The sequence below is a fragment of the Oryctolagus cuniculus genome, chromosome 12 (genome assembly GCF_964237555.1).
Source record: "Oryctolagus cuniculus chromosome 12, mOryCun1.1, whole genome shotgun sequence".
NCBI lineage: Eukaryota > Metazoa > Chordata > Mammalia > Lagomorpha > Leporidae > Oryctolagus > Oryctolagus cuniculus.
Window position 1 is genome coordinate 52,841,493 of NC_091443.1, and position 27,251 is coordinate 52,868,743.

The 27,251-nt window shown below is 41.4% G+C and overlaps 1 long non-coding RNA gene and 1 gene segment (V, D, J or C); both read right to left on the reverse strand.

Annotated features, from left to right (window-relative positions):
- The window catches only part of LOC103351170 (T cell receptor alpha chain constant-like), a gene marked incomplete in the record, with an annotated part of 594,496 nt that overhangs the window by 436,942 nt on the left and 130,303 nt on the right, over positions 1–27,251 (reverse strand).
- LOC138844655 (uncharacterized) lies at positions 12,500–13,857 on the reverse strand. Its single transcript, XR_011380821.1, has 2 exons — positions 13,480–13,857; positions 12,500–13,333 (listed from the first exon to the last, which is right to left on the reverse strand). It is a non-coding gene; the product is annotated as an uncharacterized lncRNA (long non-coding RNA).

Consider the following 27,251-nt stretch of genomic DNA (forward strand, 5'->3'; position numbering starts at 1 on the left):
CTGATGGGATGGTGATGATAATGATTGCCAGAACACAGATGATAAAACTGAAATGGCATACATTGATAACTTTTTTACAATAAATCAGTCGATGACAGAGCTGTGAGTTAGATACATGTCTATCCAATGCGTAAACCTACTCTCTCGGATGACATTCTATTGATTTACTTACCAGGAATTATTTCTACTTTCCATGTTATTATAATTAAATTACATAATATCTGTGTAAGATCTTGTATAAATGTTCTGCATACATAACTAGACAGCCACCAACACTAATAAAAAGGAAAGAGGCAGAACAGGAAAGTAAAAAAAGATCTGAGCTGGTCATAGTAAATATTTTCTGAGATTAAGTTCACTGAATTGATTTTTCCTTTTTTTTCTTTTTAACTTTTGTATTCCAATTGATTTGTGAAAACTTACCAGGCTTTATATTTCAGAACAGTTTTAGGTCTACAGAAAAATTGGCAGAAAGTACATAGAATGCCCATTACCAGAGGAAAAAAATGATTTTTATACTTTCACAGATAAAATAGAACTCAGAAATGCCAGTTTCTTTTTCATTCAATGATGTTCTCTAGTTCTAAATGAGACGTCAGTGTATTGTCATATTGGTATGTTGAGATGAGTTCAACGAAAAGGAAGGAGAAAAGTGGGAAGGTAGCAATGGGGAAGGGTAGTGGGCAATACACTAATCACATGCACTCCATTCTGCACTTGGGACAGGTCATGTGCTAGTTCCGGCTAAGCTGTATCCTAGCCTCAGTTTTTGTTTCTCTTTCAGCCTGACTGTTTGTTCTTAGACTTGACCCACTACGTGAACTAAAGACTCCTATGCCTGTCCCTTCACAGGCTAACAGAAATCACAGTAGCGTAGTTTCATGTTAACAATTAGCAATATCCCACCTACTGTGGAAATATGTAATAACATTCATTTTGTAAATTGAGCCATTATTTGTGCTTCCTAGGGTACACAGTAGCAGGAAGTTGGAATTGAGAGCTTAGCTAGAACTCAAACACAGCCACTCCAATATGGAATAGAGGGGTCCCCAGTGGCACCTTAAATGCTATGTCACACACACCTGTCTCTCTTGGCCATTTTTATACCTTCCTTGGAGAAATGTCTAATCAGCTCCTCTCTCCATTTATTTATCTTTTGTTATTGAGTCAGATCAGTTTCTTATATAGCTTGGATATTAACCCCTTATCAGATAAAGGATTTTCAAGTATGTTCTCCCATTCCCCAGATTACTCTTCTGCTATACAGAAGCTTAGGGTGATTCAGTCTCACTTGTCACTTTTCTTTTGTTGCCCATGCTTTTATTGCCATCTCCAGGAAGCCTTTTCTAAGATCAATGCCATGAAGCTCTTTCTCCCTGTGTTCTCCTAGAAGTCTTACAATCTCAGGCCTTACATTTCAGTCTTTAATCCATTTTGTGTTGATTTGTGTATATGCTGTAAGAAAGGGGTTGAATTTCATTCATTTGCATGTAGTAGTCACAGTAATCAAGATATGGACAATCCAAAAAAATCTGTTGACAGATGAAGTAATACAAAACAGCAGAGTGTATTCACATAACTTACATTATTCACCCTTTAAAAAGAAGGAAATCCTTGGGGTTGGTATCAGGGCATAGCAGGTTAAACTGTTGCCAGCAGTTCAAGTCCTGGCTTCTCCAGTTCTTATCCAGCTCCCTGCTAATGCAGCTAGGAAAGCAGTGAGAAATGGCCCAAGTGCTTGGGCCCCGGCCATCTGCATGGGAGATGCAGATGGTGTTACAGGTTCCCGGCTTCAGCCAGGCCCAATCCTGGTGGTTGTGGCCATCTGGGGAGTGAACCAGCAGATATAAGATCTCTCTCTGTGTTTCTCCTACTCTCTCTCTCTCTCTCTCTGTAATTCTGCCTTTCAAATAAATAAGTAAATAAATTGATTTTTTAGAAAGAAGGAAATCCTTCCTTATGCAACAACGTGGATGAAACCAAAGGATATTATGCTGAGTGAAATAAGGCAGCCACAGAACGACAAATATGCTTATGTGAGGTATCTGAAATGGCCAAACTCACAGAATAAGACGGTGGCTTCTAGGGTCTGGAATACAGGAGTAATGGGTGTTGTCCAATGCATGTGCAGTTTCTGCTATTTGGGAATAAGGTTGAGAAATCTGTGCAGCATAATGCCATGCTGTATACTTAAAAATGGGTAAGTGTAGACTTCATGTTACATATTCTTACAATAGCAAAAACACTGACGATAACAAAGAGGCATAAGGAAACAGAGAAGTGATGGATATGTCCATTGCCTAGACTGTGGTGATTGTCATCAAATTCGTCTACTGTACACACTGAATATGTGCAGTTTTTGTATACAAATTATACCTCCATAAAACTGTCTAAAATGTAAAACTAATGGCTTGCAGGGTATAATACATTTACTATTTCAGTTGCTCTTCCCTCATTTTTGAAGTTCTAAATTTTCCCCTGGTGTCCTTTCCTTCCTACTTTAAAAAAGGCCTTGAGGATTTCTTTTACAGCAGGTCTGCTCACAATGAGTTCTCTCCTTTTGCCTGTATCTGAAGATGTGTTGATCTTCTATAATCTATGTGTGACATTTTCACTGATGGAAAATGCAACATGTAGCCATGCAGGTGGCTGTAAGGACTTTGACTTTTACTCTGAGAGAAATGGGAACCATTGCAAGGATGTGATCAGGAGGGTCTACGATTGATCTGTGTTTTTTTCTTTTTCTTTCTTTTTTTTTTTTTTTTTGACAGGCAGAGTGGACAGTGTGAGAGAGAGACAGAGAGAAAGGTCTTCCTTTTTGCCGTTGGTTCACCCTCCAATGGCCGCCACTGCAGCCGGCGCACCGCGCTGATCTGATGGCAGGAGCCAGGATCCAGGTGCTTTTCCTGGTCTCCCATGGGGTGCAGGGCCCAAGCACCTGGGCCATCCTCCACTGCACTCCCTGGCCATAGCAGAGAGCTGGCCTGGAAGAGGGGCAACCGGGACAGAATCCGGCGCCCTGACCGGGACTAGAACCCGGTGTGCCGGCGCCGCAAGGCGGAGGATTAGCCTATTGAGCCACGGCGCCGGCTCTGATCTGTGTTTTAAACTGTCATTGGCTACGTATTGAGAATGGACTGGGTGATGTGAGCATTGTGATGCAGTGAGTTAAGTGACTTAAGTCAGTGAGTTAAGCCATTGCTTGGGGCACCTGCATCTCATAACTCCCAAGTTTCTAGTAATGAATCCCACCTCAGATTCCGATCCAGCCTCCTACCAATGTCCCTGTGAAGTAACGGATGATGTCTCAAGTGCCTAGCTTCCTGTCACCCGTGTAGGAGACCCCAGCAGAATTTCTGGCACCTGGATTGGGCATGGCCCTGCCTCAGCTGTTGCAGGCATTTGGGGAGTGAACCAGTGGAAGGAAGATCTCTCTCTCCTTCTCACTGTCTCGATCTCAATCTATATCTTTCTTTTAGATGCCTTTCAAATAAAAAATAATCAAACTTTTAAAAAAGAATGGACTATAAGGTGAACAGAGAAACTTTTAAGAAGGTTGCAATAGTAATTCATTTGAGAGATGAGGGTGACTTGATCAGGGAGACAGGAGTGGAGATGTTAGCCACAGCCAAGCTATGAGCTGATTTTTTAAGGTAGGCTCAACTGGATTTCTTGATAAATGTGAGCAGTGAGAAAAAAAAGCCAAGATAATTCTGAGGTTGTGGTCATAGATACTGACAGTATGGAGTTGCCGTCTCTTGAGAAACAAATAGTAGTAGAAGCATGCCAGAAGTGAGTAGGGAAAGATTAAGAGTTAAGTACTATTAGTAGTATTGTAGAATCCTGGCTGTCTGGAACGCAGTATCTCCAAGTACAAGAATATCCAAGGCTGTCTGTTCTAGACCTTGTCTGACATGACCCAGTAGCAGAGGAAGGAATATGCTGAAGTGTCTGCTGCTTCTCAGAAGCCAAGCACTCTCAGTGGCTCCACTCCGCCGCCCCACTTGCTTTCATCAAATGAGGCCTTGCTGAAAACAGATGAGGTGAGTTGCCACGTTTGTCTCAGGAGGTTTGTGTTCAGCTTCCCCTGCAGTCCCAGGCACTGTGTCGCTCAGAGCACAGAAGTACTGGGCTGTGTCACTCCACTGGGCTGACAGCTTCCGCAGGTGGAAGGAGGTTTCACTCTTCTTAAATTCAGCCTCAAAGCCTTTGGGGCCTTTAACCAAGGGTGCCCCTGACATGTACTTGAGGAGAAACTGAAGGCTTTGGCCAGGGTATTGGACGTACCAAAAGAGATAAGGTGTTCCACTATAGGTATAGTTGCACCTCAGCTCCAGGGCAGCGCCTTCAGAGACAGTGGTGTGGCCGTCAAGCTGGGTCACAGACTGAGCTCCGGTTCTCCCTGCAACATCAATGCAATGTCAGTGAGACCCGAATAGGCCTACCTGTGATGAGATGCCGTCTCCATTCAGACTCTAATCGGAGCAACACTCCTTCTATGGAGACAGAGGAGAAGTACAACGTTACTTACTCAGCGTGAAGGGTGTTCCCAGCAGTAGAATGATCATCAAGGTCATGGCTGGGCAGTGAAGAAGCTGGAAGCTCTACTCTGGATGGTGTCTGAGCAGGGAGGAAAGCCAAAGGCTACTGAGTTCTTGTAATGGGGAAAATGCAGATTCAAGTTTCCTGTACAGGCCACGCCCAAAGATGACTCCTAAGATGTGCTTCCTTGACCACGACCCTTGTGGTGTTGATCCTACTCAAAATGTGCTCTTTAGTGAGTTGTGAGGTAAGAAGCTCATCCTAGTGACACAAAGCTTTTAGAAGCAGGGAAATTGCCAGTCAATGCAACAGTGCCCTCTGGAGGTCAGATTTAGACACAAACTGAGTGTTATTTACAGGCTCCAGATTCTTCCCATTCCTACTTAGATTTTAATTTCTCAGCAGTATAATCGAGTTAAAGTGTTTTCAGGGATCTGGTAATGAAGAGATGGTTTTAAAATATTACTAACTAAATGTATTATTTAATTCTATGAGGTAAATGTTACTATCATCTTTATTTTATAAATGAGGAAACTGAAGGATGAAAGAGAAGATTCAATTTGTCCAAATTCACAGTAAATAACAAAAGTGGTGTTTGTTTTAATTAATGTAATTAAAGAATCCACGTTATTAGCCACTGATAACTATTGCATATTTTGCACTAGTGCTCTTCACTTACATGAAATCCAACTCTTTACAACGTTAAATAATTACCCAAGGGTCATTAGGATTAGGACCTAATTCCTTTCTAGTTCAAGTTTAGTCCCTTGCCAGCAGTGCTATCCATGACATGCTACACCCTATAAGAGTAGATGCTATTTCACATGACAAATGCTTAGGGCATAACTCAGAAGAAAATAGGAACAGAAGAAAATCCTCAAGGAACCCAAACTGAAAGGATGGGTATTAGGGAAAGTACCAAAGAAACCTCAAAGGGTAGTCCAAAGAGAAAACTGGCAAATCAGAAATGGCTGGTATTCTTAAAGAAAAGGAAAAAAAGAGTGAATATTTTAAGAAATGTGTAGTATGGTTGTGACTTCAGTGTCTACTGATTTTTTAACTTCACATAGATCATGACTTGGGTCTTTTTAGAAGAAATGAAACGTCAGTGGAATGAGGCATGGGATTGAGACAAGAAAGATAAAAATTTGAAGGTAGATCTGTGTCTGAAGGGGAGGGAAGAGGCATGGTGTTACCTGGATAGGGATGCTGAAATCATAGTGATGGATTTCTAAATATTGGGGCATATTTAATGTTTTAGGAAAGAATCTATAAGCAATGAATCAAAATTCTGAGGGTTAAATCATAAATAGAGGTTCAAGTTTGGTGAAAAGAAGAGTTATTTCCAAGTTTGTTTGAAGGAGGAAAGGCTAAGTTTGAGTATAAATAATTCTTTGGTGTGTGAAGGCAGAAATTTTAAACATCTGTTACTTTCTAATGGATCATTTTTTTTGTTCTGATAAATTGAAATTCAGTGTCTCTCAAGACAGTGGATATAGATTTTTGGATTAGGAAATCTGAAATATGCGGTAAGTTTTGAAATAACCCTTATAGGAAATGCGAGTGAGAGATAATTATTGAGAAAAAATTATTTTCTGGACATATTGTTGGCCTGGTTAACATCGAAGATAACAACATATTTCAATGGTGCCAGTATATATATCTGCATTATTATCTTGAACCCTGTTTATCAGACAAGGTATACATTCTAAGAAGGGAAATATTGATCCATGGTTGGTAATAAAACGATCACTGCTATGACAGAAGAGAATAAGGTTAATGAGTACAGATATAAAGCAATGGGCCATGACACTTAAGTGTTTTATGTAAGAAAAATGAAGAGAAGAGGTTTCTGAGAAATAAGATAACAATAATGGGATCAAGGGACTAAAAACCCTATACAGTCAGATAACAGGTGCAGTGAGAGTAACTGGGCGTGCGGTTTGAGAGTGGATATAAGATTTCAGAAGTGAGAAAAGCCTCAGACTGGCTAGTTATCTCAAGACCCTTCTAGAATTGGGATATAGGAGTTAATGGCTAAAAGAGATTCTAATTAATGGTCCTTTAAATTGATGGGCTCAGGCTTAGCTTGGGGTGGCCCACGTGGGCATTGAAGTCACGTGGCATTTAGGTTGTAGTGGAATCAACCCTTCCCTATCTGGGGAGGAATGTTTGCTGTTTCTGAAGATGACAATGGCAAAACGAATAGGGTGAACAGTGAGAAGGACCTGGGCCTCAAAGTGCAGAGATAACCGCCTGGATCATACTGGAGGCCAGGAGTGTGTGGCTGCTGCCTTGAAGCCTGAGGCCTTCCAGACAGGGAAGAAGAATGAACACAGCAGAAAGGAAATACTGTAGACAGAGTTGGGAACCAACTGTAGCCTGTCAGAAACTGATTGTGCCCAGAGCTGAATTTCAGCTAAGGCACCTGGAAGGAATTTTCACAGGGGCTATATGATTTTTTCTTTTAAAATTTTTCTTTATTTTTTATTTCCTTGAAAGGCATCAAGACAGAAGCACGAGAGACGAGAGGTGGAGATAGAGCCAGAGAAGACAGAAACAGAGACGAAGATATATCTTCCATCTGCTGATTCACTACCCAAATGCCTGCAATAGCTGGGGCTGGGCCAAGCCAAAGCTAGGAGCCTAGAACGCCAACCACATCCCCCCATGAGGAACCCCAGTACTTGAGCTATCACCTGATGCCTCCCAGAGTACGCATTAGTAGGAAGGTGGAATTGCAGAGACAGAACGCAGGCACTCCAAAATGGAATGCAGGCATCCCGAACAGCATCTTAACTGCTGCACCAAGCGCCAGCCCTGAGATGTTTGTTTCTGACAGAATGAGGGGTTAGAGTCCAGGCAAAAGGGTTTTCATGAGAAAAAAAAAAGAGGCCATTGAAGCCAGCGCTGGGGTGCAGCGGGATAAAGCCCTGGCCTGAAGCGACAGCATCCCATTTGGCCGCTGGTTCAAGTCCCGGCTGCTCCACTTCCAATCCAGCTCTCTGCTATGGCCTGGGAAAGCAGTAGAAGATGGCTCAAGTCTTTGGGCCCCTGCACCCACGTGGGAGACCTGGAAGAAGCTCCTGGCTCCTGGCTTCAGATTGGCACAGCTCCGGCTGTTGTGGCCATCTGGGGAGTGAACCAGTTGATGGAAGACCTCTCTCTCTCTCTCTCTACCTCTCTCTGTAACTCTGTCTTGCAAATAAATAAAAATAAATCTTTAAAACAAAACAAAAAGAAAAAAAGAGACCAGTTCAGAGAATAAAAAGCAGAGTCAAATATCCTGATGAGTGATTCTTCTCTAGAAGTCAATCATATAGTATTCAACGTGCTTCCAAAGTGTCTGAGTATAAAAGAACATGGCTGTAATGAATTTAGCTGGTGCTCAGGTCTCTTCATAGTTGTTGTAAATATCAAAAAAATTCAGGAATACCAGAGAGACTCTGCTTTTGTATAGTACATGGTAAAGTCTGCTTGTGTTTCCATTTGCAGATAGAAGCACCTAGAAGAAAAGATCCGTGCCTCAAATTGAAATCTGGCGACCATTGCATCTGTGCCTAGAAGTAATTGCCTGAGTCTTTGCAATGGGGCCTGCAGCATGTGGGAGGCTTTGGGATATTTCTTTAGGCTATGAATAATTTCTTGCCTTTCCATGTATTGATCCCTCTCCTCTCTCCTCTCCTCCCTCTCCTCTCCTCTCCTCTCCTCTCCTCTCCTCTCCTCTCCTCTCCTCCCTCTCCTCTCCTCTCCTGTTCCTTATTAGATATGAAGTGCACAGACAATTCCAAAACTGTAGTACAGATGCCACTAATCCACACATTCCTCTTGCTGCCTTCCTTTGACCAACCTGCTAAATTCCCAGACCGGATGAACCCCTCCCTTACCCACTAGTATGGTGACCTGGAACTATGCTCTAGATTCTGGGGTTTTGTCAGTTATGGCAAAGATGCTGACTAACAAATGTTGTTGACCATATAACATGTCACAATGTGATGGGAACCCTTCAGTGTTTAAGGCTATGGCAGTCCTGTTTGTTGCCTCAAATGGTGAATTTTTCATTTCCCTGCTAATAGAATCCTGGTGCTCTTTTAGTTAGTGTTGTTCCTAGATAAAAATAGATGTTTCCTCCAGACTTCTGCAGAGTGGCATTGCCATATATTGTGTTCTGAGCAATAAGATGTGAGTATTATGCACCATTTATAATCATGTCCCATGTAACAAATTTTCAGCTTCCTAATAATAATAAAATATCTAGGCTCCATGGAACTGCAAATCAAGAATCAAAATTCATCCATTTGTATCCCAGATACAAGAAAATAGCCATTATCACGTTTCTCATCCTTAATAGAGGGCCAATCTGAAGTCATGTTTGTTTAACAAATGTGTCATCAAATTCCTCAGACACAAGAAAGGACAACTGGTTGGAAATTACCTAAAAATTTACTTTTAATTCACAGGTCCTGTAATTAATATGAGGCCATTGTGTAATTTTAAAGCTTTTATTGAAGTATAATATATATATAATAAAGCATACATATGTCATATTGTATGGCTTGCTAAATGTTCATAAAATTAACATGCTCTTGTAACCAGTGTGCGATCAAGAAACAAAGCCTTTCTATCACTTCCAAGTCCCCTTTATGACCTCTGTCAGTCATTCTGGACCATTAAGTAGCACTACCCCGACTTCTAACATATATATTAGCTGTGTCACATTTTGCACTTTATAGAAATGGTTTGTTCATTGACTGAGTACCTTCTTTAGTGGAAAGCAGGCTTAAGGCTTCTGTGTTCTCTATTTGCTTCTTTGAGCATTCTCTCTCCCTCTCTCTCTCTCTCTCTCTCTCTCTCTCTCTCTCTCTCTCCCTAACAAGATGGGCAAGATGGACAATATGTGGTGCAAGTATCTTTTGTTTACTGACTATCCTTTTAACTCTCTAAAGTTAAATTCAAGGTGCTTTAAGTATAGTCCAATTTCAATGCTTACAAGTTTCTGTATACAGCTTGAGAAATACTTTTCAAACACAAAATAACAAAAAGCATTGGTTTCTTCTAAAAGCCTTATATTTTTTCCTTATATTAAAATCTGTGCTGCATCTGAACTACTGTTTGCATATGATGTGAGGCAAAAGCTGATGAGTTTTTCTATGTGACAGTTTATTGAATATTGCTTATTGAACAGACCATCATCTTCCCTTGGAAAAGAGTACAAACATTTCCTTATATGAATTTTAACAGTATTTCAATATTAATTTTATCACAATATTTTTATCACTTATCTCCATCATCATCTTATTCCTCTATCTATTACTTCAATCTTTTCTGTACTTGCAGATTTTTGCTCTATGTTTCATAGTCATCATTTCATTCCATTAATTGGCACCAAGCTGTTCTTGATACTTTTATTCTAAATATTAAAATAACTCATTTTTCAGAAGTTTTCTCCTTTTGTCTGTGTTCAGGAAACTTTATTTTCTGTGCCCCATGTTTGTGCACACTTTATTTCTCACAAAATCCTTATCTCTTATCTGTTCGACTAGCAAGTTAATTTGAAAGTCAGTTGATAAACAATCAATTTCATGTGATTCTGGTGGAACAAATTGGATATTCTCTTGGCTATAGAATCCGCCTCTCAAAAATGCTTAACAGAGTTTGTGAAACATTAGAATCCTTAATATGCACTGCCAACTGAGCAGGAAAAAAGTCCCAAGAAAAAGAAAATACGCTTTGAGAGGACAAATATATGAGTGAGCCACAGCTATGGTAGGAAAGAAGAGAATATTAAAATGTTAATGTATCTATTTATGTCACAATTCTGTAATCACCTTAGAAATTTTATAGTGGATGAAAGATTTACCAAGCAACATACTTCTCTTAGTGTATTCCTATCCGTATGTTTATCTAAACAGTACATGTTATTTAGGTTTATACACATTTAGTACTACCTTGTATTTGTCTTTGTCTTGTGAAATACTAAATTCACTCCTATGTTATAAAATAATAACTAAAAAATGCTCTTTTAAGGCAAGGTCTGCAGCAAAGTATAATGGAGCTACAAATTTTTCTCTGCCTTTTCTATATGCCTTTTGTTTCTGCCAATTCAGAGTTAGCTAAGGCCACAGGATCATTAATGAAAATATTACAATTTATGCCACTGCTGATGGAAATTCATCTTTGGAAGTTGACCAGCAACTGGAACAGTGATTGTTCTCTCTTTCTGTTTTGCTCTGCCAACATTAGCATACAATGAGCTAGCTGGAGGTTCTCCTCCTCAGTCCTGTGCTATACACCTCCAATTCTGCTCATATTCGAGGAATAGAACAGATTCAGCTGTTCCCTCCTGTTGGTTGAGTAGACTTATTATTACCTCATGAATGACTTTTGCAAAGAAAATGCTTCCATGTGTAAGTCTGTCTAATGGGTAGTCTGAGGGACTTGAATGTGATCCAATATTATTTTTAAAGTATGTAGGAATGTTTCCTAAACATGTCATGATGATAGTAATGAGACTATTAAAAATGTAAATCCACTGATATTAAGAAAGTGACAGCCGGCGCCGTGGCTCACTAGGCTAATCCTCCACCTTGCGGCGTGGGCACACCAGGTTCTAGTCCCAGTCAGGGTGCCGGATTCTGTCCCGGTTGCCCCTCTTCCAGGCCAGCTCTCTGCTGTGGCCAGGGAGTGCAGTGGAGGATGGCCCAAGTCGTTGGGCCCTGCACCCCATGGGAGACCAGGATAAGTACCTGGCTCCTGCCATTGGATCAGCGCAGTGCGCCGGCCACAGCGCACTGGCCGCAGCGGCCATTGGAGGGTGAACCAACGGCAAAGGAAGACCTTTCTCTCTGTCTCTCTCTCTCACTGTCCACTCTGCCTGTCAAAAAAAAAAAAAAAAAAAAAAGTGACGGGGGCCAGCACTGTGGTACAGCAGGTTAACGCCCTGGCCTGAGGCACCAGCATCCCATATGGGCACCGGTTCTAGTCCCAGCTGATCCACTTCCGATCCAGCTCTCTGCTATGGCCTGGGAAAGCAGTGGAAGATGGCCCAAGTCCTTGGTCCCTGCACCCATGTGGGAGACCCAGAAGAAGCTCCTGGCTTCTGGCTTCGAATTGGCTCAGCTCTGGCAGTTGCAGCCAACTGGGGAGTGAAGCATCAGATGGAAGACCTCTCTTTCTCTGCCTCTCCTCTCTGTGTAACTCTGGCTTTCAAATAAATAAATAAATCTTTAAAAAAAATAAAAAACAAAAGTGACAACAGCTCAATTTAGGAAGCTGAACAAGAGAATAAGTAGTTATCAGTGTAGGTGCTTAGAGAAAGCAGGAACTCTGAGGAAGTCAGAAGTTAATCCATGTTGACAAGCTCCAGAAAGGTTTCAAAAGTAGAGGCCACAGTAGCATCAATGGGGCTCTAAACTGATGGATTGCTTGGAAATCTTTAAAGGGAGCAGAGCTACAGACACTTGTCCTGTTTCACATATCAGGGAAGGACAAACGAGGAAGCATAGAAGGCAGAGTTCAGTTACTTATTCAATATCACAATCACAGTGCACGCTGGAGGACAGACCAAACTTAGCAGGAACTTCCCTTTCAGTTCTCCTTCCAGATTTCACTGTGGTTTTCATCTATCCATCTATCTAGCATCTATCTATCTATCTAATGGAGAGAACGAGAGAGACAGGAGGAAAACAGCAAGAGAGAAAGAGATAGATCCATCCACTGCTTCCCTCCCCAGATGCCCACAACAGCTCCCAGTCAGAATGAACTTGGGAGCTAGCAGTTCATTCCAGGAACCCAATTACTTGGGCAATCATTGCTGCCTTTCAATGTATTGGCAGGAAGTAGAGTCAGGAGCTAGAGCCAGGAATCAAACCTGACACTTAGATTTGGGACTCAGGGTTCTTAAGTGCGAAGCCAAACATCTACTCCACAGGTGAAGAAAAATACAAATAGGCACATATGAGAAGTGAAACACAAATGTTTATTTGGGGGGGGAGGGTTGAACTAAATCAAAAACAAAATCCCCAGTGAATTAAATGAGGCAACATCACTTGCCCTGGTACAAAACAATGCTGATTTCCATTCAGGTATGTAACGACAGGACATCTCCACATGCCTCATTCAGACATGTAAAGAAATGTGATGGAGGGACTTGCAGCCAAGGTGTCACAACAATGAGGGGTAAATATTACCCCCTGTTTACTCAGATCAGTTTAGATAGGTTAGAATAGCTAGTTAATTCTGAATCATGCTGAAACAGGAGAAAGTGGATCTGACTCAATGATATGGCATTAGTGGGAATCGAGATTAGTGATGCTTGCTCTGATTAGTTGAAGACGCTACAATTACTAGAATGCTTGTTTATCTGTGCTTGCATATTTTAAAAGCTGTAACGCACTGACTTCACATTTCCCACCTCACACATGTCTCTTTGTTGACTCTGTGTTCCACAGCAATGCCTGGCCAAGGTTTGGGTACAGACTGCAGGTGCCTCGGAAGCACTGTGTCATGGCACAGAGGTATGTGGCTGAGTCTTCAAGCTGGGATCCTTTGATGTACAAGTAGCTGTGACCCTCCTTAGTGTTAAGAGTGGCTCTTACTCGTCCTTCCTGCTTTTCATCTCCATTTAAACTCATGCCAAACAAGAACTTGGGGGATTTTGAAGGTTTCCATCTGTACCAATTCAAGTTATAGAAAGAACTGGTAGGGAAGCTGCAGGTGAAATTGGTGCTCTCTCCCTCCTGAACTTGCAGGGACCAAGGTTTCTGTTCCACGTTCGACATGCTGCTCACTCCTGTTTAGAAAGACAGAGTCAGAGGCAGAAATGGTTTCACTCTTTCTTCATTTACCCCCAGATAAAGTTCAGAGGGGTCTGCATCCTCCTCCTGACCCTTCAGCTCCTGGACTATCCAGAATGCTTCTGGCAATCTTTGGACTTACCGCTAAGATGAAGCCACAGGAATAGCAAGGAGGCTGCCAAAGGATCCTTGTCCATTTATCCTGCCCTCGTATCCTCAACAGGGGACCGCGCTGCTGTTTAGATATGTGAACATCTACTTCAGAGAACAGGATTGTGCAGTCATTTCCTGGCCAACCAGAAACAAGCTCCCTCAAAGGTTCTAGAAACACTCCAACCAATTGTGCCCTAGATTCAGTTTCCTGTGGTTATCAAGGAAGGATCAAAGCTTGTTTTCTTGAAGCCACCCTCCCCAGTACTTAGAAAATGTCCCCTAAATTTGGAGCACAGAGAGAATTGATGACCTTTCGGAAGTGGGCTGCCTTATTAGGTTCATAGGAAGTTGCTGGATGAATGGAGATCTGTGGGAGGAAAAGCACTCAGATTAGAAATCTTTTATATGACTTCTCAAAAAGTCCAAATCCTGCAAACTATCAATGTGAAAACATTCCATGTGCTAAATGACTTCTTACTTTACGTATATGATTCTATACAAAAAATTACGTAACAGAGATAATACTACTCTCAGTTGACAAACAGAAAAGTAAAGCTAAAAAAATCAAGTGATTTATTCTCAATGCAGTTATCTGGTAAGCAGAATAGTAAGAATGAAATATATGCTGACGTCATAAATAAGAGTACCAATTGTTAAATCAACAACGGGAGTCACTGGGTTCATGCTCCCCATGCAGGATCTCTGTCCTTAATATGTTTATCTATGAAACTCAAAAACAACACTACTAGTCGAACAATACCCTATACCGGGTTCGGTTGTGTGAGTGCAACCTGTTGAAATCCCTGCTTAGTATATACTAAAATGATCTTCGGTATATGAAGGTAACCGAAAATGAAACGTGATGAAGGGCGGGATGGGAGAGGAAGTGGGTGAGGGGAGGGCCACGGGAGGGAGGGAGGTTGGGGGGAAGCCACAACAATACAAAAGATGCATTTTATATTCTACTTAAAACTATTGGTTGAGCTCTGTAATTAATACACAATTACTCTTAGGTGTTTAATCAATGCTATAACTAGTACTCAAATAGTATTTTACACTTTATGTTTCTGTGTGGGAGCAAAATGTGGTAATCTTTACTTAACATATGCTAAATTGATCTTCTGTATATAAAGATAATTGAAAATTAAAAAAAAAGATAATTTAAGTAAATCAGGATAGATTTTTAACATCTTAAATACTAGGTGACATACTAACATTTTCATTTCCTTATAGTACATAACAGTATAATACCAGATTTTTTCCCAAAGTGACCAAACTGTCCAACTTTTTATCTGAGTGGCCTTGAGCAACATAACCTTTCAGAGCCTCAGATCCTTACTTATAAGATGAAACGGTGACTTGATCAGTGTAGCCCTGACTGTTAATGAACAACTTAATACATTATCCCTCTTAGTAGTTTTTTTTGTCTGTTCTACTTAATATGACTGGTTTAATTCTGTAATTAATACACGGTTATTCTTAAGTGTTGAAATTTAACTGAAATTTGATCCCTGTTAAACATAAGAGTGGGAATAAAAGAGGGAAAAGATGTACAATTTGGGACATGCTCAGGCTGACTTGCCCCAAATGGTAGAGTTAGAAACATAGCAGGGGACTCCAATTTAATCCCATCAAGCTGGCATGTACCAATGCCATCTCACTAGTCCCAGTGATCAATTTCAGTTCACAATTGATCACACTGATAGGTCTAAGAGTCAAAGGGAGCACATAAACAAGTCTAGTACCTGCTAATACTAACCGATAGAATAAATAAAGGGGAGAGTGATCCAACATGGGAAGCGAGATACTCAGCAGACTCATAGAATGGCGGATGTCCTAAACAGCACTCTGGCCTCAGAATCAGCCCTAAAGGCATTCCGATCTGGCTGAAAAGCCCATGAGAGTATTTCAGGCATGGAAAGCCAAGACACTCTGGAAAAAAAAAAAAAAAACCTAAATGAAAGATCTCTGTGAGTGAGATCCCAGTGGAAAGAACAGGTCTTCAAAGAAGGAGGTACCTTTCTCTGAAGGGAGGAGAGAACCTCCACTTTGACTATGACCTTGTCTAAACAAGATAAGAGTCGGAGAACTCAAGGGGCTTCCATAGCCTTGGAAACTCATGACTGGTGCATAGGGAGATTACTGATGCCATAAACAGGAGTGTCAATTTGTTAAGTCAACAACAGGAGTCACTGTGCACTTACTCCTCATGTAGGATCTCTGTCCTTAATGTGCTGTACATTGAGACTTAATGCTATAACAAGTACTCAAACAGTATATTTCACTTTGTGTTTCCATGGGGGTGCAAACTGTTGAAATCTTTACTTAATGTATGCTAAACTGATCTTCTGTAAAAAAAAAAAAAAAAAAAAAAAAAAGAAGAAGAAATTAGCAATTCCCAACTTGACTCTCACTGGGATTAAACATGACAATAGGTCTGATCTGATTTCATCATCATTTAAAAAATCATCTATTATTTTTCACTTTATGTTTCTGTGTGGGAGCAAACTGATGAAATCTTTACTTAATGTATGCTAAACTGATCTTCTGTATATAAAGAGAATCGAAAATGAATCTTGATGTGAATGGAAGGCGAGAGGGAGTGGGAAAGGGGAGGGTTGCGGGTCTGAGGGACGTTATGGGGGGGAAGCCATTGTAATCCATAAGCCGTACTCTGGAAATTTATATTCATTAAATAAAAGTTAAAAAAAAAGAATGAAATATATACCTGCCTGGCTTTGGAGTCTGTGATGCTTGGAATCCACCATGCCACCTACGTTTTTGATGCTGAGCCAGTGTTTGAAATGTTAGATATGTCCTAAAAGTAATAGGTGTCTAGTTTGCGGTTATTCTTTGTAATGGCCTCAAAGGGCAAACAACACAAATGCTTACTGGCTGGAGAATGAATACACAAAATGTGGGATATGCAGACAATGAGCCACTGTTTACCAGTAAAACAAAGTTAACTGTGAATGCATGCTACAGCATAGAAGGACCTCCTACGTGTTCTGTTATGGAAAGGTGGCCAGATATATGAGATCACTTGCTAAATCATTCAACTTGAATGAAGTGTTCAGAAAATGAACCTCTCCAGAGACGTGAGGTAGATCAGCCTGAGGTAAGGAGTGGGATTGGGAACTAACTGTAACAGGGCACAAAGGCTCTCTGTGGGGGGAATTAAAATGCTTTAAATTGATTTGATTATGGTTTCACAACTCAGTGCATTTACTAAAATCTTTGAATTGTTTAATTCAAAATGGTTGCATATTCAGAGCTTGCAAATGATATCCCAACAAAATTTTTAAAAAATTTTATTTATTTATTTATTTATTTGAAAGACAGGGTTATAGAGAGAGAAGGAAAGACAGAGAAAGAATGAGAATTAGAGAGAGAGAGAGAGTGGGAGAGAGAGATCTTGCTGGTTCACTCCCCAAATGGCTGCAACAGCCAGAGCTGGGCCAGACTGAAGTCAGGAGCCAGGAACTCCATCCGGGTCTCCCACTTGAGTGACAGGGGGCCAAATACTTGGGACATCTTCCTCTGCTTTCTCAGACACATTAGCAAGGAGCTGGATTAGAAGTGAAGTAGCCAGGACTTGAACACGCAGTCATATGGGTTGCCAGTGTTTCAGGTAGCAGTTTAACCTACTGCACCGCGACACTTGTCCCAAAATAAAGTTTTTTGAAGTAAGTAAGAATTATTCTGTCTTGTTTGTGTCACAGTTCAGGTATAGGATTAGTTTGATTGAACATAGAAGTATTTGATTGAACGGTGATTGTGTACCTAGAATGTCCCTAGGAACTGTAAGAGATTAAAAATTACAAAACCTGTATTCTCTGTTCCCTGTAAATTCAAAATTTAGTTGGAGAAATAGGACATGTTAAAGGATAAAGTAATAGTACAGGAGAGCACGAATTTTTCAGGTTCTACTTCTGAGAAACTGATAGCATGAATTTGACTTCAAAGTACTTCTAGAAAACCAGTAACATAAGCAAAGGAAACAGCATAAAGTAGGTGCTAAAAAACAAAAACAAAAACAAACAAACAAAAAAACAAACAAAAACTAGGAAAGAGTGCTTTCCACATTTAAAAAAACCTAGGAAATGGTGCTTTTCACATATACTCAAATCATGTGAAAAAGGGAACAGAATCAGAAGGCATTCCAAAGGCCTACTTACAGCTCTTCTTCCCAGGAAAGGAGATGCAGTTATGGTTAATAAAAGAAATTCTGAACCGCCTTACCAATGTCTCCTAATTTAGAAATGGGCTGCTGGACAAGCTGAGCCACTCCAAGTCAAATTCTTTTTCTCTTTCTCTCCAAATCTCCACTTTCAGATATGCAGTGGTAGGGGAGTGACAGCATGACCATAGCACTGAGAAGCCCACTTGCTCTGGGACTTGTTCCTGGTAGGAATACTGACCGACTGATAAATTCATCCATAGCTGCCCAGTACAAGCAGGGGCAATCCTCCCACACCAAGAGCATTCTTACAGCTACTGGGACTGACTCCTGCAGGCTATGGCCACACACTTTATCCAAAATGGAGGCTAAGCCCACAAACCATCAGATTCCGCAGGTCCTTGTGGGTAAATGAACAGAAATGAGATTGTCATACTAGAAGTGTGTAGGACCCTCATTTCTTTCCTCCCCGCTTTGGCTGCAGCGCAATTCAATTGACAACCTCAATCTTCACCATCATTCCTCAGCACTCAGTGTGTCAAGGGAGGAATCTCCCTGTACCCACCCAGGGAGGGGAAACAAAATCAATTAACTTTATCTGTTTTGAGCAAAGATGCTTGTGTGTGTATAATTTTAAAAATATAGAAATATGTGCATATGCATATGTAGCCATACAAGCATGGGGTCTTTAAGCTTTTGCAACATGGAGGACAAAAAGCATGCACAGTCGGAGAAAATGCCTCAAAAGCTCCTTCCCCCCATCCTCTTAAAAGCTAAGGTGAGGAATTTTTAAAAGACAAAGCGTTAGATGATTTATCAACTGCTTTATAGTATAAACAAAACAACATAAATAAACCAGATAGTTATTCAACTATTTAGCATTTGCATATTTGAATTTTAAGTGACTTGCAGCGTAGAAATCTTAATAATTCTAAGTAAATAACACAAAAACTAGTCCAGCTCCAGCTTAATGCTCTTCTTTTAAAGATTTATTTATTTGAAAGGCAGAGTTACAGAAAGGCAGAGGCAGAGAGAGAGAGAGAAAGAGAAAGAGAGAGAGAGAGAGAGAGAGAGACAAAGAGGTCTTCCATCGCTGGTTCACTCCCCAGATGGCTGCAACGACCAGAGTTGCGCCAATCTGAAGCCAGGAGCCAGGAACTTCTTCCGGGTCTCCCACACGGGTGCAGGTTCTGCTTCTTTCCCAGGCCATAACAGAGAACTGGATCGAAAGTGAAGCAGCCAGGATACCAATCGGCTCACATTTGGGATGCCTCTGCTGCAGGCTGGGGCTTTAACCTGCTATGCCACAGCGCTGGCCCCCAGCTTAATTCTTCATATTAGTGTTTGAATTGCAGGGTCTGTAGAAGTAAATTTGCCTTTTGTTCATTCCTTGATCAACTATATATTGTGCCTTCTATGTGTGAGGACTTGTTCTAAACATGGAAAATTCATTAGTGCAGAGGACAAAAAAGGTCTACAATGTACTGGGGGAAGAAAAATATTAAGTGAATTAGAAAAAAAAAACCAAGATATTTTAGATGGAGTGAGGCATGAGAAAGACAATGCAATCCTATTCTGAAATGAAGAGAGTCCTGGGGAAAGGGAAACTTTGAGGAGAAGGCTCCACTCTGAAACATCCTGTACCACTCAAGGCAAGGTACCAAATCTCTCATATACTCAGTTTCCTTTTCCATAAGAATGAGTAACTTTCTCTTGGGCATTGGGCTGAACACTGGCCTAGATCATCTCCTTTACTTCTCACGATAACCCTTTTTGGTAGATATTCTTTCTTTTTTTAAGATTGACTTATTTACAGCCTTTAAGGCATTCTGGTTTTGCTGAAACGCCCATGAGAGCATTTCAGGCATGGAAAGCCAAGACACTGTCGCAAACAAAATGTCCTACATGAAGGATCTCTGTAAGTGAGACCCCAGGGGAAAGAAGGGGCCATCAAAGAAGGATGTGCTTTTCTCTGAAGAGAGGAGAGAACTTCCACTTTGCTTATGGCCTTGTCTAAATACTGATGGAGACTGTGGACTCAAAAGGCTTCCACAGCCCTGACAGCTCATGTCAAGAGCCTCTGGTGACCACTGACATCATACATAAGAGTGTTAGTTGTTAAATTAATAACAGGAATCACTGTGCACTAACTCCCCATGCAGGAGCTCTGTCCTCAATGAGCTGTACTATGAGAATTAACTGTAAAACTTGTTCTCAAACAGTTTTTTATATTTTGTGTGTGTGCATGCAAATTGTTAAAATCTTTACTTAGTATAGAGTTGGTCTTCTGTATATAAAGTTAATTGAAAACAAATCTTAACTGAGAATGGGACAGGGAATGGGATAGGGAGGAGAAAGTGGGGAGGGAGGGTGATCATGGTTGGAAGAATTACTATATTATTCCTAAAGTTGTGTTTATGAAAGTTGTACTCATTAAATAAAAGGTTTTTTAAAAAAGATTGATTTGTTTATTTGAAAGGCAAAGTTAGAGAGAGAGAGAGAGAGAGAGAGAGAGCGAGAGCATATCTTCTATCCACTGCTTCATTCCTCAAACTGCTGCAACATCCAGGGCTTAAGCTGAAGTCAGGAGTTAAGAGCTTCCTCTGATCTCCCATGTGAATACAGGGGCCCAAGTACTTGGGCCATCTTCCACTGCTTTCCCAGAAGTATGAGCAGGAAGCTGGATTGAAAGTGAAGCAGCTGGAACTGGAACTGGCACTCATATGGCATTCCTGAGTTGCAGGCAGAGGCTTAACCTGCTACAGCCACAGCACAGCCCAGTAGATACTCTCACTACCCACATGTTGGGAAGAGGAAACAAGCATAAAAATGATTAAGTCGTCTGCCTGAGATTACTCAACGAGTGAGTTGAAATCTAGAAATCCAACCCAGGTCTATGACCCCAAGCACTTTGCTCTCTGACTCTCAAACGAAAAGGATGTTGCCGGTCATAAAAGTTCAATAAAAATAAATGAGAGGGTCAGCACTGTGGTGTCCTGGGCTAGGGCTGTGCTGTGGTACCAGTATCCCATATGGAAACCTGTTATCCCAGCTGCTCCTCTTCCAATCCAGCTCTCTGCTATGGTCTAGGAAAGCAGTGGAAGATGGCCCAAGTGCTTGAGCCCCTGCACCCACGTGGGAGACCCAGAAGAAGCCCATGGCTCCTAGCTTCAGATCGGCTTAGCTCTAGCCATTGCAGTCATTTGGGGAGTGAATCAGTGGATGGAAGACCTATCTCTCTGTTTCTCCCTCTCTGTCAGTAACTCTGCCTCTCAAATAAATAAATAAAATATTTTTTAAAAATGAGAATATATATCAGTCATCTAGTTGAATAACTCCCCTTTCTTAGACACTCGACCAGATCCATTCAATAGATAAAATATTGGTGGTTTGGGAGACACAATTACAATGGATTCTGTCCACAATATTATTCTGAAATGTATTTAGCAATTTACATAGCAATTGTAATGGATTAACATAAATATCTGTGGTCTGTTGTTTCTTACTATTAATGAGAAACCAGTGCATTGCTATGTTATATTGAGACGGGGAAGCCTATTATAACAGTGTACATGCAGGGATCCCAACAGTGATTTATTTTTCTTCATCATTTTTCTCTTTTTAAAAATATTTATTTAGATTCAACAGTTTTTAATGTTTTTCCATATTCACTCCATATGCAAATATTATATACATATATAATTTTTCTTGAAAACAAGGATATATCACATGAGATACATGACAAGGAACATAAAGTGAGACAAGAAGAGTATGTAACTATATGGAGGGTCCATTCTGTGATGACAATAAATTATTTAGTTCAATAATGGGGTCATAAAGTAGATCTATTTTTATATTTATTTATAAAAAAGAAAAATAATTCATGTATTTTATACACAATTTAAGAGCATAATGGGGGCCAGCATTATGGCACAGCCAATGAAGCCGCCGCCTTGTACGCCAGCATTCCAGATGGGCACTGGTTCGAATCCCAGCTTCCCCACTTCCAATCCGGCTCCCTTCTGATGAGCCTGGGAAAGCAATGGAAAATTGCCCAAGTGCTTAGGACCCTGCACCCATGTGGGAGACCTGGAAGAGCTCTTGGTTTCTGGCTTTGACCTGGCCCAGCTCTGGCCACTGTGGCCATTTGGGGAGTGACCCAGCTGATGGAGGATCTATTTCTCTCTCTCTTTCTGGAACTCTTGACTTCCAAATAAATAAATAAATCTTAAAAACCCATAATGATACTTCCCATTATCTCTTTCTCGCCTTCCTTCCTTATTTTTCTTTTAATTTTTGAAATGGCATACTTTTAATTTACTTTATAATCACAAGCTTAATCCTCCACTTAAAAAAAGAATTCAACAAGCATTGACCTGTGCTCCCACTTCTCCAGAAACCAGAATAAAGGGCAGAGCAGTAGACACATTTAGAGAAAACCCACCCACTTTACGCAATAATGCCAAGCTTTACTTCCATGGCATCCTACCACTTCCTAGCCCAAATAATCCCACGAATTATGTTTGTCATTTGGAAACCAATTGCCTTCACATCCAACAGAGGACTAGATTGAAGATCAGGGAGTCGGCCTGAGTCCACTCTGGTAGGATTGCTCCAAGGGGAAGTTTATTGTTCAGCAATGGTAACTCCTGTTGGGATTAGGTTTCACCACAATTTTAGCCCACGGACAGTGGAGGGCAGCAAAGAGGCCAGCTTAGACGTCACACAATATTTTAGCAGGACACCAGGTGGCAGTGCCTCAGCAAGGAACTGCTTTAGTTTTCCACACCTGGAAGGTGCTGGGGCCTGATTAATAAAGAAAGAAAACAGATTTAGGAAAAGGCTTCCCAAAATGGTGACATTTGAGTAAAGATATAGAGGAAGTGTAGGGGCACCCTGTACAGAAATGGGGAGACAGCATTATGGGCAGAGAGGGCAAGGGGCAAGGGCTTTCTGAAAATATGTTCAAGGACAGCATAGCGAGTTAAGCCGCTGCTTGAAACCTGGGCATCCCATATAGGCACTGGTTTGGGTCCTGACGGCTCCACTTCTGATCCAGCTCCCTGCTAATATTCCTGGAAAAGCAGTGGAAGATGGTCCAATTCTTTGGGCCCCTGCACCCACGTGGGAGACCTGGAAGAGCTCCTGGCTCCTGGCTTTTGCCCGTCCCAGCCCTAGCCTGCAGCCAGTTGGGGAGTGAACCAACAGATAGAAGATCTCTCTCTCCCTCTCTCTCTAACTCTGCCTTTCAAATAAAAAAATCATTTTTAAAAGATGTGTTTATTTATTTGAAAGGTAGAGTGAGAGAGAGAGAGAGAGAAAGAGAGATTGGTCTATCCACTGTTTCACTGCCCAAATGGTTGCAATAGCCAATTCTGAACCAGGTTGAAGCCAGGAGCCAGAAGCTTCTTCCAGGTCTCCCACGTGGGTGCAGGGGCCCAAGTACTTGGGCCATCTTCTACTGCTTTCCCAGGCACATTAGCAGGAAGCTGGATCGGAAGTGGAGCGGTTGGAACTTGAACCAATGCCAATATGGGATGCCAGTGCCATAAATGGCGGCTTTACCTGCTACACCATAATACCAGTGCCAGTAAAATAAATCTTTAATAAAATAAAGAAAACATGCTCAGAGCATGCAAGAAACAATTTACTGGGGCAGGCATTGTGATACAGATGGCTAAATTGCCTCTGGAGAATGCCCGCATATCATATTGAAGTATATGGTTTGGGTCCCAGCTGCTGCATTTCAGATGTCTGGCTAATGTGCCTCTTGGGAGGCAGTGATGATGGTTCAAGTACTTGGGCCCCTGCCACCCATGTTGGAGACCCAGATGGAGTTCTTTGCTCCTGTCTTTTGCTGGCCTTGCCCCAGTTGCTGTGAGCATTTGGGCCGTGAACCAGCAGATAACTGCTCCCCTCTTTTCCTCTCCTCTCCTCTCCTCTCCTCTCTTCCGCTCCCCTCTCCTCCCCCCTTCTCTCTCCTCCCCTCCCCTCCTCTTCTCTCTGCTATCCTCTCTTCTCCCCTTTTCATTCCTTCAGTCTCCTTCCATTTCAAATAAAAATTTTAAGACAATTAGATATAAGTAGTATGTTGTCTTTCCCTCTAACCCTGTATCTTCCTAACACTCTATTGTTATTGTAGAAGAGATTTCGCTAATTCGGTCAGCAATTTTAACTGATTTGTTGTGCAGGCTCATCCCCTGAGACCCGTGAGCTGTCGGCATGGGCGGTGAGGGGGTGGGGGGCGCGACAGCAAGAAGCACCTGAGACAAGTTTTGGTGAACATGTCTGCTTTATTAACAACCACCCACACTTTTTAAAGGGCAGGCAGAAGGGGCGTAACTAATTCAAGGCAACACTAATTCTATAGGATAGAATTGATATCAGCTTGAAGGTCACGGTAGCTAGGATAGCTTTCCTGATTGGCCTGGGCTACAACCGGGAGCAGTTTACCTGATTGGCAGAAGGTCGGGAGTAGGGGTGGGGGGAGGTGGAAATGTGCCTGGGGCTGCCACCACCTGCCAGCGGTCAGGCTAACTGCCGGGAGCTAGGCAGGCAGTCTCACGGAATCACCCACATTATTGATGATCTCTTCTATTGATCCTGGACAATCTGTACCTAGATTTGGCCTCTTCTCTAGTTCCCTTTGCATTCCTATTAAAGCCAACGTTGCCACCATCACTGAGACATCCAGCGTCCCTATTCCAGAGACAATGGCCAACTTTGCTATTTAGGAGCCCTCTAAGCTGACAATACAAGTTAGAGACACTTTTTAAAATCAGGGAAAGTTATAACTCATTTCCAAAAGAAAATAAAAAGTGGGAAAAATACAGCTTATCTCAAAGGTTTTGTGATGTTTAAATTAGATCATGATTCTGAAACACGTGATACAATGCCTGGCACATGGTAAACTCAGTAAGTCTCAATTTGCTTTGTTGCTAGTAAAATCTATTTTGCTATTAATACCCAGGTCTATGGCCTATCATTGATTTTTTCTTCCTTTCACATGAGTTCAATAGTGTAAGTTTCTAGAAAGTTTATGAAACCATCTCTTTCCATGGAGGTAGCAATTATTTGCTGCTGTCATCTTGTGGTCATTTCCTCCTGGTTACATTGATTAATACACGTGGGAGACCAGAAAGACACAGATGGAACACTAGAATGAGATTAAATGAGGTTTTATTTTTATTTCTCCAAGAAGTAATGATATTAAGCAATTTTTATGTTTATTACCTATTAAATTTCATATTTCTAAAGTGGCTCTTTAAGCTTTATCATTTTATTGGCAGCTTATTGATTTTTATGAACTTTGTCCATATTGTGCATTTAAATCCCTTTTCAGAAATATGCGTTGCAAATTCTCTCCAGTCTGTGTGTTCACTTTCCACAGTCTTACCAGTGATTTTTAACAGACAATTCAAAAATATATTTCATGTCCATAGGAAGCTAACTTGGAAGTTTTATTTATTTTCTTTAATCATTTTAATGCTTTTCCCTCTTTGACTTCTGCTGCTTCTGATGAGAGCCAGGCATCATTCTTATGGACAGTTCTCAGAATGCAGTGCATCAGCCTTCTCTGGCTGCTGGCAAGTGTTTACTTGTTTGTATGTTTGTTCACTTAAATAGACACTCCAGATATGGATGTGCCTTCCATGCCTGTAATTCTTCTGGGAAAACTGATAGAAGCCCTCATTCAACTTTATGGCATTCCACCTAGCACAGAAGATCAAGGTAGACATGAGTTAAGGTGCTGGCTGTGAGCAAAGAGATTGCAGAATGTTTAAGGGAAGAACTACTTAAGAAAACCACTGCAATCATGTGATCATTTGTAGAAGCAAAAACAGTAATAGTTATGAAAGTTTCTTTTTCAGGTATGTACACATTAACAATTTTTGACTCTCCTCCCATTTTCCTATATTCAGTAACATAGGATGTGCTAATAAAAGTGAGTCTTGGGGCCGGCACTGTGGCATAGTGGGTAAAGCCATCACCTGCAGTACCAGCATCCCATATGGGCACTGGTTCGAGTCTCAGCTTCTCTGCTTCTGATTCAGCTCCCTGATAATGCACCTGACAATGCACCCATGTGGGAAATCCGGAGGACACTCCTGGATCCTGGCTTTGGATAGGCCCAGCTCCAGCCATTACAGCCATTTGGGGAGTGAATGAGCAGATGGAGGATATCTCTCTTTCTCTCTGCCTCAGCCTCTGCCTCTCTGTAACCCTGATTTTCAAATGAATAAATAAATCTGTTTTTAAAAATTAGTCTTATATTTCATTATAACTCAACAGTTAATGTACAGGGTATCAGTGGGAGAATTTGACTCAGTTAAAGAATAAAAATGTATCCAAAGACAGATAAATGAAATGTGCATCCTCTTTAGGGGAGAGAGTTGGAGTGCTTTTGGTTAAGGAGGAAGAGCCGCATCATATTAGCAGGAACCATGGTTTTTCTGTTGCCTTTTTTGGTGTTACATGATACTAAAAATGTTCACATAGGTGCCAAGTTGACAAGAAGGTACTGTGGTAGAACTATCTCAACTTAACTACCTGAAAGTTTTCCAGAATTTGCTTCTCTGTGTTTTTGGGGGTAGACTTGGCCCTAAGAGAACTTGAGCAAGATTTGGAAGGTCAGTGTGATACAGCAGTCATTTATTTTAAATACTCTGTATGTTAGTGCAGGTTTCTGGTCACTCTGGGAGCCTGCACATGCTGCTCCGGATCCTCTAGCTCATCTCATTGTTGATCTTTCCACTTCCCATCAGATCTGCTCTGCTCCTTCGGCTTCTGTTTGTCTTGGGCCAAGTGTGCCTGTGGCATGATGGCGAAAGACTCTGCTTCTCCTGGAAGTCACCTACCAAATGAGACCGAAAGAGGTGAGGGACAGAAAATGTGTAGGCTTCAGTTATCCTCAGGATTCCACCACGTCCTTAGGAATCATAATCCATCCATGCTCTTGTCTAATTTTCCTTCCTGAACACTTGTTAGCTGGCCTACAGTCATTTTGGGCTCAATACAAGGCACAAAGACAACAGCTTTGCATGGACTATCACCAGCTCCGATAACTGTGTGAGATCTAAGCCATATAATTAATTTCTTAATCTACCTTACTCCTAATGGTTCTGTCTCTCTGATTGTACCTGACACAAAGCCTGAGTGAATGGGGAAGGAAATGATTTCACAGCTGTTTCAGATAACTAGACTCAGATTTTGCTGGAGCATTTTCAAATGAAATGGCCGCTTTAACTTTTTGTGGTGGGGAAGCAGGTGTTGTGGCACAGTGGGTTAAGCTGCTCTTTGGGATGCCTGCATTCCATACTGGAGTGCCGGAGTGTCAGTTGGAAGCTAGGCTACTCCATGCTTCTGATCCAGCTTCCTGCTTATGTGCCTTGGAGGATGAGGATCATGGCCCAAGTATTTGGGCCCCAGCCACACATTTGAGAGATCTGGATGGAGTTCCTGCTCTTGGTTTCAGCTGGCCCAGCCCAGAATGTGGGCATCTGGGGAGTGACCTAGAAGATATAGATCTTTCTTCTTCTTTCCTCCTCCTCCTTCTTATTTTCCTTTTCCTCCTTTACCAC